Raw genomic sequence first — 13510 nt, forward strand, 5'->3', positions numbered from 1 at the left:
TTCTGACGCGAGTGTTGGACCTCGGTACCATATTACAGCAGGGCCCATAATTTTCAGAACCACATTACCACCACCTCATCTACAACCACCACATCCACCACCACCACATCCACCAACAACAGCACATCAACCACCACATCTACCACCACATCCTCCTCCACCTCATCCACCACCTCATCCACCACCACATCCACCACCACATCCTCTACCACCACATCCTCCACCACCACATCTTCCACATCCACCACCACCAAATCCACCAAAACATCCATCACCACATCCACCACCACATCATCCACCACCACATCCACCACCACATCCACCACCCACCACCACCACCACATCCACCACCACATCCACCACCACCACATCCACCACCACCACATCCACCACCACCACATCCACCACTGCCACATCCACCACTGCCTCATCCACCACTGCCACATCCACCACCGCCATATCCACCACCACCACATCCACCACCACCACCACATCCACCACCACCACATCCACCACCACATCCTGCACCACCACATCCAGCACATCCACCACCACCACATCCAGTACATCCACTACCACCACATCCAGTACATCAACCACCACCACCACCACATCCACCACCACATCCATCACCACCACCACATCCACCACCACCACATCCACCACCACCACATCCACCACCATCACATCCACGACCACCACATCCACCACCACCACATCCACCACCACAATCACCACATCATCCACCACCACCACCCTATCCTCCACCACCACCCTATCCTCCACCACCACCACATCCTCCACCACCACATCCTCCACCACCACATCCTCCACCACCACATCCTCCACCACCACATCCTCCACCACCACATCCACCACCACCACCACATCCACCACCACATCCACCACCACCTTATCCACCACCACCACATCCACAACATCCACCACATCCACAACATCCACCACATCCACAACATCCACCACATCCACAACATCCACCACATCCTCCACCACCACATCCTTCACCACCACATCCTCCACCACATCCTCCACCACATCCACCACCACATCCACCGCCCCCACATCCACCACCCCACATCCGCCACCCCCACATCCGCCACCCCCACATCCGCCACCCCCACATCTGCCACCCCCACATCTGCCACCCCCACATCTGCCACCCCCACATCTGCCACCACCACATCTGCCACCACCACATCTGCCACCACCACATCTGCCACCACCACATCCACCACATCTACCACCACCACATAAACCATCACCACCACATACACCACCACCAGCACATACACCACCCCTACATCTGCCACCACATCCACCACTACCACATCCATCACATCTACCTCCACCACATCCGCCACCACATCCACCACCACATCCACCACCACATCCACATCCACCACCACATCCACCACCACATCAACATCCACCTCATCCACCACCACCTCATCCACCACCACCTCATCCACCACCACATCCACCACCACCACATCCACCACCACCACATCCACCACCACCACATCAACCACCACCACATCCACCACCACCACATCCACAAAATCCACCACATCCACAAAATCCACCACATCAACCACATCCACAACATCCACAACATCCACAACATCCACCACATCCACCACATTCACAACATCCACCACATCTACAACATCCACCACCACAACATCCACCACATCTACAACATCCACCACCACATCATCCACCACCACCACATCCACCACCACACCCCCCACCACCACCACATCCACCAAATCCACCACCACCACATTCACCACACCCACCACCACATACACTACATCCACCACCACATCTACCACCTCATTCACCACCACCACCTCATCCACCACCACATCCACCACATCCACCAACACATCCACCACCACCACCACATCCACCACCATGTCATCCACCACCACCACCACCACCACACTCACCGCTACCGCCACCACACCCACCACATCCACCACCACCACATCCACTACATCCTCCACCACCACCACATCCACATCCACCACCGCATCCATCACCACATACACCACCAAGACCACATCCACCACAACCACACCCACCACCACCCCCCACCACATCCACCACCACCTCCTCTACCACCACCACCACCACATCCACATCCACCACCAACTCCTCCACCACCACCACATCCACCACCACCACATCCACCACCAGGACCACATCCACCACAACCACCACTACATCCACCACTACATCCACCACCACCTCATCTACAACCACCACATCCACCACCACATCCACCACCACCACATCCACCAACAACAGCACATCTACCACCACATCCTCCTCCACCTCATCCTCCACCTCATCCACCACCTCATCCACCACCTCATCCACCACCACATCCACCACCACCACATCCACCACCACCACCACATCCTCCACCACCACATCCACCACCACCAAATCCACCAAAACATCCATCACCACATCCACCACCACATCCTCCACCACATCCATCACCACCACATCCACCACTGCCACATCCACCACTGCCACATCCACCACTGCCACATCCACCACTGCCACATCCACCACTGCCACATCCACCACCGCCATATCCACCACCGCCATATCCACCACTGCCACATCCACCACCGCCATATCCACCACCGCCATATCCACCACCGCCACATCCACCACCTCCACATCCACCACCACCACATCCACCACCTCCACATCCACCACCACCACATCCACCACCACATCATCCACCACCACATCATCCACCACCACCACATCCACCACCACCACTACATCCAACACACCCCCCACCACATCCTCCACCACATCCACATCCTCCACCACATCCACATCCACCACCACATCCACCTCATCCACCGCCACATCCACCTCATCCACCACCACCTCATCCACCACCACCTCATCCACCACACACACGACATCCACCACACCCAAAACCACATTTACCACCACATCCTCCACCACCACATCCACCACCACCACCACATCCACCACCACCACATCCACATCCACCACCACATGCACCACCACCACATCTACCACATCCACCACCTCATTCACCACCAGCACATACACCACCTCATTCACCACCACCACATACACCACCTCATTCACCACCACCACATACACCACCTCATCCACCACCACCTCATCCACCACCAGCACCACCACATCCACCACCACCACATCCACCACCACCACATCCACCACCACCTCATCACCACCTCATCCACCACCACCTCATCACCACATCCACCACATCCACCACACCCACCACTACATACACCACACCCACCACTACATACACCTCATCCACCACCACATCCACCACCACCACATCCACCACCACATCCACCACCACCACATCCACCACCACCACCACATCCAACACACCCACCACATCCAACACACCCACCACCACCACATCCTCCACCACATCCACATCAACCACCACATCCACCTCATCCACAACCACCTCATCCACCACCACCTCATCCACCACACACACCACATACACCACACCCAACACCACATACACCACCACATCCTCCACCTCATCCACCACCACCTCATCCACCACCAGCACATCCACATCCACCACCACCACCACATCCACCACCACCACATCCGCCACCACCTCATCACCACCACCACATCCACCACACCCATCACCACATACACCACATCCACCACCACATCTACCACATCCACCACCACATCTACCACATCCACCACCACATCTACCACATCCACCACCACATCTACCACATCCACCACCTCATTCACCACCATCACATCCACCACCTTATCCACAACCACCTCATCCACCACCACCACATCCACCACCACATCCACCACCACCACATACACCACCACATCCACCACCACCACATACACCACCACATCCACCACCACCACATACACCACCACATACACCACCACCACATACACCACCACATACACCACCACCACATACACCACCACATACACCACCACCACATACACCACCACATCATCCACCACCACCACACCCACCGCCACCACATCCTCCACCACCACATCCTCCACCACCACATCCACTACATCCTCCACCACCACCACCACTACATCCTCCTCCACCACCACCACATCCACATCCACCACCACCACATCCACCACCAGGACCACATACACCACAACCACCACCACATCCACCACCACCACATCCACCACCACCACATCCACCACATCCACCACCACCACCTCCACCACCACCACCTCCACCATCACATCCACCATCACATCTACCACCACATCCACCACCACCACCACCACCACATCCACCACCGCCACATCCACCACCACCACATCCACCACCACCACATCCACCACCACCACATCCACCACCACCACATCCACCATCACATTCACCATCACATCCACCACCACCACATCCGCCACATCCACCACCACCACAACCACCACCACCTCATCACTACCTCATCCACCACCACCTCATCCACCACCACCTCATCACCGCATCCACCACATCCACCACCACATCCACCACATCTACCACCACCACCACATCCAACACACCCACCACGTCCAACACACCCACCACCACCACATCCTCCACCACATCCACATCCACCACCACATCCACCTCATCCACCACCACATCCACCTCATCCACCACCACATCCACCTCATCCACAACCACCTCATCCACCACACACACCACATCCACCTCACCCAACACCACATACACCACCACATCCTCCACCACCACCACCTCATCCACCACAACCTCATCCACCACCAGCACATCCACATCCACCACCACCACATCCACCACCACCACATCCGGCACCACCTCATCACCACCACCACATCCACCACACCCATCACCACATACACCACATCCACCACCACATCCACCACCACCACATCTACCACATCCACCACCTCATTCACCACCATCACCTCCACCACCTTATCCACAACCACCTCATCCACCACTACCACATCCACCACCACATCCACCACCACCACATACACCACCACATACACCACCACCACATACACCACCACATACACCACCACCACATACACCACCACCGCATACACCACCACCACATACACCACCACATCATCCACCACCACCACACCCACCGCCACCACATCCACCACCACCACATCCACTACATCCTCCACCACCACCACCACTACATCCTCCTCCACCACCACCACATCCACCACCACCACATCCACCACCAGGACCACATACACCACAACCACCACCACCTCATCTACCAAAACCTCATCTACAACCACCACCACCTCATCTACCACCACCTCATCTACAACCACCACATCCACCACCACCACATCCACCACCACCACATCCACCACCACCAGCACATCTACCACCACATCTACCACCACATCTACCACCACATCTACCACCACATCTACCACCACATCTACCACCACATCCACCACCACCACATCCACCATCACATCCACCACCACATCCACCACCACATCCACCACCACATCCACCACCACATCCACCACCACCACATCCACCACCACCACATCCACCACCACCACATCCACCATCACATCCACCATCATATCCACCACCACCACATCCACCACCATCACCACATCCACCACCGCCACATCCACCACCGCCACATTCACCACTGCCACATCCACCACTGCCACATCCACCACTGCCACATCCATCACTGCCACATCCACCACCGCCACATCCACCACCGCCACATCCACCACCGCCACATCCACCACCGCCACATCCACCACCGCCACATCCACCACCGCCACATCCACCACCGCCATATCCACCACCACCACATCCACCACCACCACATCCACCACCACCACCACATCCACCACCACCACATCCAGCACATCCATCACCACCACATCCAGCACACCAACCATCACCACCACATCCAGCACATCAACCACCACCACCACATCCACCATCACATCCACCACAATCACCACATCCTCCACCACCACCACCGTATGCTCCACCACCACCACATCCTCCACCGTATCCTCCACCACCACCACATCCTCCACCACATCCTCCACCACATCCTCCACCACAACCACCACCACCACCACCACATCCACCACTACCACCACATCCACCACCACATCCGCCACCACCACATACACCACCACCACATCATCCACCACCAACTTATCCACCACCAACTCATCCACCACCACCTCATCCACCACCACCTCATCCACCACCACCTCATCCACCACCACCTCATCCACCACCACCTCATCCACCACATCCACAACATCCACCACATCCACAACATCCACCACATCCACCACCACCACATCCACTACATCCTCCACCACCACCACATCCACATCCACCACCGCATCCCCCACCACCACATCCACCACCACATACACCACCAGGACCACATCCACCACAACCACACCCACCACCACCCCCCCACCACATCCACCACCACCTCCTCTACCACCACCACCACATCCACCACCAGGACCACATCAACCAGGACCACATCCACCACAGCCACCACCACATCTACCACCACCTCATCTACAACCACCACATCCACCACCACATCCACCACCACCACGTCCACCAACAACAGCACATCTACCACCACATCCTCCTCCACCCCATCCACCACCACATCCTCCACCACCACATCCTCCACCACCACATACACCACCACATCATCCACCACCACCACACCCACCGCCACCACATCCACCACCACCACCACATCCACTACATCCTCCACCACCACCACCACTACATCCTCCTCCACCACCACCACATCCACCACCACCACATCCACCACCAGGACCACATACACCACAACCACCACCACATCCACCACCACCTCATCTACCACCACCTCATCTACAACCACCACCACCTCATCTACCACCACCTCATCTACAACCACCACCACCTCATCTACCACCACCTCATCTACAACCACCACATCCACCACCACCACATCCACCAGCACATCTACCACCACATCTACCACCACATCTACCACCACATTTACCACCACCACATCCACCACCACCACATCCACCACCACCACATCCACCACCACCACATCCACCACCACCACATCCACCATCACATCCACCATCACATCCACCATCACATCCACCACCACATCCACCACCACCACCACATCCACCACCACCACATCCACCATCACATCCACCATCATATCCACCACCACCACATCCACCACCATCACCACATCCACCACCGCCACATCCACCACTGCCACATCCACCACTGCCACATCCACCACTGCCACATCCATCACTGCCACATCCACCACCGCCACATCCACCACCGCCACATCCACCACCGCCACATCCACCACCACCACATCCACCACCACCACCACATCCACCACCACCACCACCACATCCACCACCACCACCACCACATCCACCACCACCACCACCACATCCACCACCACCACCACATCCACCACCACCACATCCAGCACATCCATCACCACCACATCCAGCACCACCACATCCAGCACATCCATCACCACCACATCCAGCACACCAACCATCACCACCACATCCAGCACATCAACCACCACCACCACATCCACCACCACATCCACCATCACATCCACCACAATCACCACATCCTCCACCACCGTATCCTCCACCACCACCACATCCTCCACCGTATCCTCCACCACCACCACATCCTCCACCACATCCTCCACCACAACCACCACCACATCCACCACCACATCCACCACTACCACCACATCCACCACCACATCCGCCACCACCACATACACCACCACCACATACACCACCACCACATCCACCACCACCACATCCACCACCACATCTACCACCAACTTATCCACCATCACCTCATCCACCACCACCTCATCCACCACCACCTCATCCACCACCACCTCATCCACCACCACCACATCCACAACATCCACCACATCCACAACATCCACCACATCCACCACCACCACATCCACTACATCCTCCACCACCACCACATCCACATCCACCACCGCATCCCCCACCACCACATCCACCACCACATACACCACCAGGACCACATCCACCACAACCACACCCACCACCACCCCCCACCACATCCACCACCACCTCCTCTACCACCACCACCACATCCACCACCAGGACCACATCCACCAGGACCACATCCACCACAACCACCACCACATCTACCACCACCTCATCTACAACCACCACATCCACCACCACATCCACCACCACCACGTCCACCAACAACAACACATCTACCACCACATCCTCCTCCACCCCATCCACCACCACATCCTCCACCACCACATCCTCCACCACCACATCCTCCACCACCACATCCTCCACCACCACATCCAGCACCACCAAATCCACCAAAACATCCATCACCACATCCACCACCACATCCTCCACCACATCCACATCCACCACATCCACATCCACCACCACCACATCCACCACTGCCACATCCACCACTGCCACATCCACCACTGCCACATCCACCACTGCCACATCCACCACTGCCACATCCACCACCGCCACATCCACCACCGCCACATCCACCACCGCCACATCCACCACCGCCACATCCACCACCGCCACATCCACCACCGCCACATCCACCACCGCCACATCCACCACCGCCACATCCACCACCACCACATCCACCACCACCACATCCACCACCACCACCACATCCACCACCACCACATCCAGCACATCCATCACCATCACATCCAGCACTTCAACCACCACCACCACATCCAGCACATCAACCACCACCACCACATCCACCACCACAACCACATCCACCACCACCACCACCACATCCACCACCACCACATCCAGCACATCCATCACCATCACATCCAGCACATCAACCACCACCACCACATCCAGCACATCAACCACCACCACCACATCCACCACCACATCCACCATCACATCCACCAACACCACATACACCATCACAATCACCACATCCTCCACCACCACCACCGTATCCTCCACCACCAGCACATCCTCCACCACATCCACATCCACCACCACATCCACCACCACATCCACCACCACATCCGCCACCACCACATCCACCACCACATCCGCCACCACCACATCCACCACCACATCCACCACCACATCCACCACCACCTCATCCACCACAAACTCATCCAACGTCCACCACAAACTCATCCAACATCCACCACATCCACCACCACCACATCCACAACATCCACCAAACCCACAACATCCACCACATCCACAACATCCACCACATCCACCACCACCACATCCACTACCACATCCACCACCACCATATCCACCATCACCACCCCATCCACCGCCACCACCACATCCACCACCGCCACATCCACCACCTCCACATCCACCACCACCACATCCACCACCACCACATCCACCACCACCACATCTACCACCACCACATCCACCACTACCACATCCACCACCACCACATCCACCACCACATCATCCACCACCACATCATCCACCACCACATCATCCACCACCACATCATCCACCACCACCACATCCACCACCACCACTACATCCAAAACACCCCCCACCACATCCACATCCACCACCACATCCACCACCCCATCCACCTCATGCACACCACCTCATCCACCACACACACCACACCCAACACCACATACACCACCACATCCTCCACCACCACCACCACATCCACCACCACCACCACCACATCCACATCCACTACCACATCCACCACATGCACCACCACCACATCTACCACATCCACCACCTCATTCGCCAGCACCACATACACCACCTCATTCACCACCATCACATCCACCACCTTATCCACAACCACCTCATCCACCACCACCACATCCACCACCACCAGCACATCCACCACCTCATCCACCACCTCATCCACCACCACCTCATCATCCACCACCACCTCATCATCCACCACCACCTCATTATCCACCACCACCTCATTATCCACCACCACCTCATTATCCACCACCACCTCATTATCCACCACCACCTCATCATCCACCACCACCTCATCATCCACCACCACCTCATCATCCACCACCACCACATCCACCACCACCACATCCACCACCACTACATCTACCACCACCACCACATCCACCACCACCACATCCACCAACAACAGCACATCTACCACCACATCCTCCTCCACCTCATCCTCCACCTCATCCACCACCTCATCCACCACCTCATCCACCACCACATCCACCACCACCACATCCACCACCACCACCACATCCTCCACCACCACATCCACCACCACCAAATCCACCAAAACATCCATCACCACATCCACCACCACATCCTCCACCACATCCATCACCACCACATCCACCACTGCCACATCCACCACTGCCACATCCACCACATCCACCACTGCCACATCCACCACTGCCACATCCACCACTGCCACATCCACCACCGCCATATCCACCACCGCCATATCCACCACTGCCACATCCACCACCGCCATATCCACCACCGCCATATCCACCACCGCCACATCCACCACCTCCACATCCACCACCACCACATCCACCACCTCCACATCCACCACCACCACATCCACCACCACATCATCCACCACCACATCATCCACCACCACCACATCCACCACCACCACTACATCCAACACACCCCCCACCACATCCTCCACCACATCCACATCCTCCACCACATCCACATCCTCCACCACATCCACCTCATCCACCGCCACATCCACCTCATCCACCACCACCTCATCCACCACCACCTCATCCACCACACACACGACATCCACCACACCCAAAACCACATTTACCACCACATCCTCCACCACCACATCCACCACCACATCCACCACCACCACATCCACATCCACCACCACATGCACCACCACCACATCTACCACATCCACCACCTCATTCACCACCACCACATACACCACCTCATTCACCACCACCACATACACCACCTCATTCACCACCACCACATACACCACCTCATCCACCACCACCTCATCCACCACCAGCACCACCACATCCACCACCACCACATCCACCACCACCTCATCACCACCTCATCCACCACCACCTCATCACCGCATCCACCACATCCACCACACCCACCACTACATACACCACACCCACCACTACATACACCTCATCCACCACCACATCCACCACCACCACATCCACCACCACATCCACCACCACCACATCCACCACCACCACCACATCCAACACACCCACCACATCCAACACACCCACCACCACCACATCCTCCACCACATCCACATCAACCACCACATCCACCTCATCCACAACCACCTCATCCACCACCACCTCATCCACCACACACACCACATACACCACACCCAACACCACATACACCACCACATCCTCCACCTCATCCACCACCACCTCATCCACCACCAGCACATCCACATCCACCACCACCACCACATCCACCACCACCACATCCGCCACCACCTCCGCCACCACCTCATCACCACCACCACATCCACCACACCCATCACCACATACACCACATCCACCACCACATCTACCACATCCACCACCACATCTACCACATCCACCACCACATCTACCACATCCACCACCACATCTACCACATCCACCACCTCATTCACCACCATCACATCCACCACCTTATCCACAACCACCTCATCCACCACCACCACATCCACCACCACATCCACCACCACCACATACACCACCACATCCACCACCACCACATACACCACCACATCCACCACCACCACATACACCACCACATACACCACCACCACATACACCACCACCACATACACCACCACATACACCACCAACACATACACCACCACATCATCCACCACCACCACACCCACCGCCACCACATCCTCCACCACCACATCCTCCACCACCACATCCACTACATCCTCCACCACCACCACCACTACATCCTCCTCCACCACCACCACATCCACATCCACCACCACCACATCCACCACCAGGACCACATACACCACAACCACCACCACATCCACCACCACCTTATCTACCACCACCTCATCTACAACCACCACCACCACATCCACCACCACCAGCACATCTACCACCACATCTACCACCACCACATCCACCACCACCACATCTACCACCACCACATCCACCACCACCACATCCACCACCACCACATCCACCACATCCACCACCACCACCTCCACCACCACCACCTCCACCATCACATCCACCATCACATCTACCACCACATCCACCACCACCACCACATCCACCACCGCCACATCCACCACCACCACATCCACCACAACCACATCCACCACCACCACATCCACCACCACCACATCCACCATCACATTCACCATCACATCCACCACCACCACATCCGCCACATCCTCCACCACCACATCCACCACCTAATCCACCAAAACATCCATCACCACATCCACCACCACATCCTCCACCACATCCATCACCACCACATCCACCACCGCCACATCCACCACTGCCACATCCACCACTGCCACATCCACCACATCCACCACTGCCACATCCACCACCACATCATCCACCACCACCACATCCACCACCACCACTACATCCAACACATCCCCACCACATCCTCCACCACATCCACATCCACCTCATCCACCACCACATCCACCTCATCCACCACCACCTCATCCACCACAAACAACATCCACCACACCCAAAACCACATACACCACCACATCCTCCACCACCACCACATCCACCACATCCACCACCACCACATCCACATCCACCACCACATGCACCACCACCACATCTACCACTTCCACCACCTCATTCACCACCACCACATACGCCACCTCATTCACCACCACCACATACCCCACCTCATCCACCACCACCTCTTCCACCACCACCACATCCACCACCACCACATCCACCACCACCACAACCACCACCACCTCATCACTACCTCATCCACCACCACCTCATCCACCACCACCTCATCACCGCATCCACCACATCCACCACCACATCCACCACATCTACCACCACCACCACATCCAACACACCCACCACGTCCAACACACCCACCACCACCACATCCTCCACCACATCCACATCCACCACCACATCCACCTCATCCACAACCACCTCATCCACCACACACACCACATCCACCTCACCCAACACCACATACACCACCACATCCTCCACCACCACCACCTCATCCACCACAACCTCATCCACCACCAGCACATCCACATCCACCACCACCACATCCACCACCACCACATCCGGCACCACCTCATCACCACCACCACATC

The 13510-nt window shown here is 57.0% G+C and overlaps 1 protein-coding gene across 2 annotated transcripts in view; it reads left to right on the forward strand.

The window, feature by feature from the left end:
* Positions 1–13510, forward strand: part of MROH1 (maestro heat like repeat family member 1) — a 2204128-nt gene that overhangs the window by 1928557 nt on the left and 262061 nt on the right. The gene's annotated exons all lie outside the window — the stretch shown is intronic.

Source organism: Lissotriton vulgaris, chromosome 4_1, assembly GCF_964263255.1.
Source record: "Lissotriton vulgaris chromosome 4_1, aLisVul1.2, whole genome shotgun sequence".
NCBI classification, from domain to species: Eukaryota; Metazoa; Chordata; class Amphibia; order Caudata; family Salamandridae; genus Lissotriton; species Lissotriton vulgaris.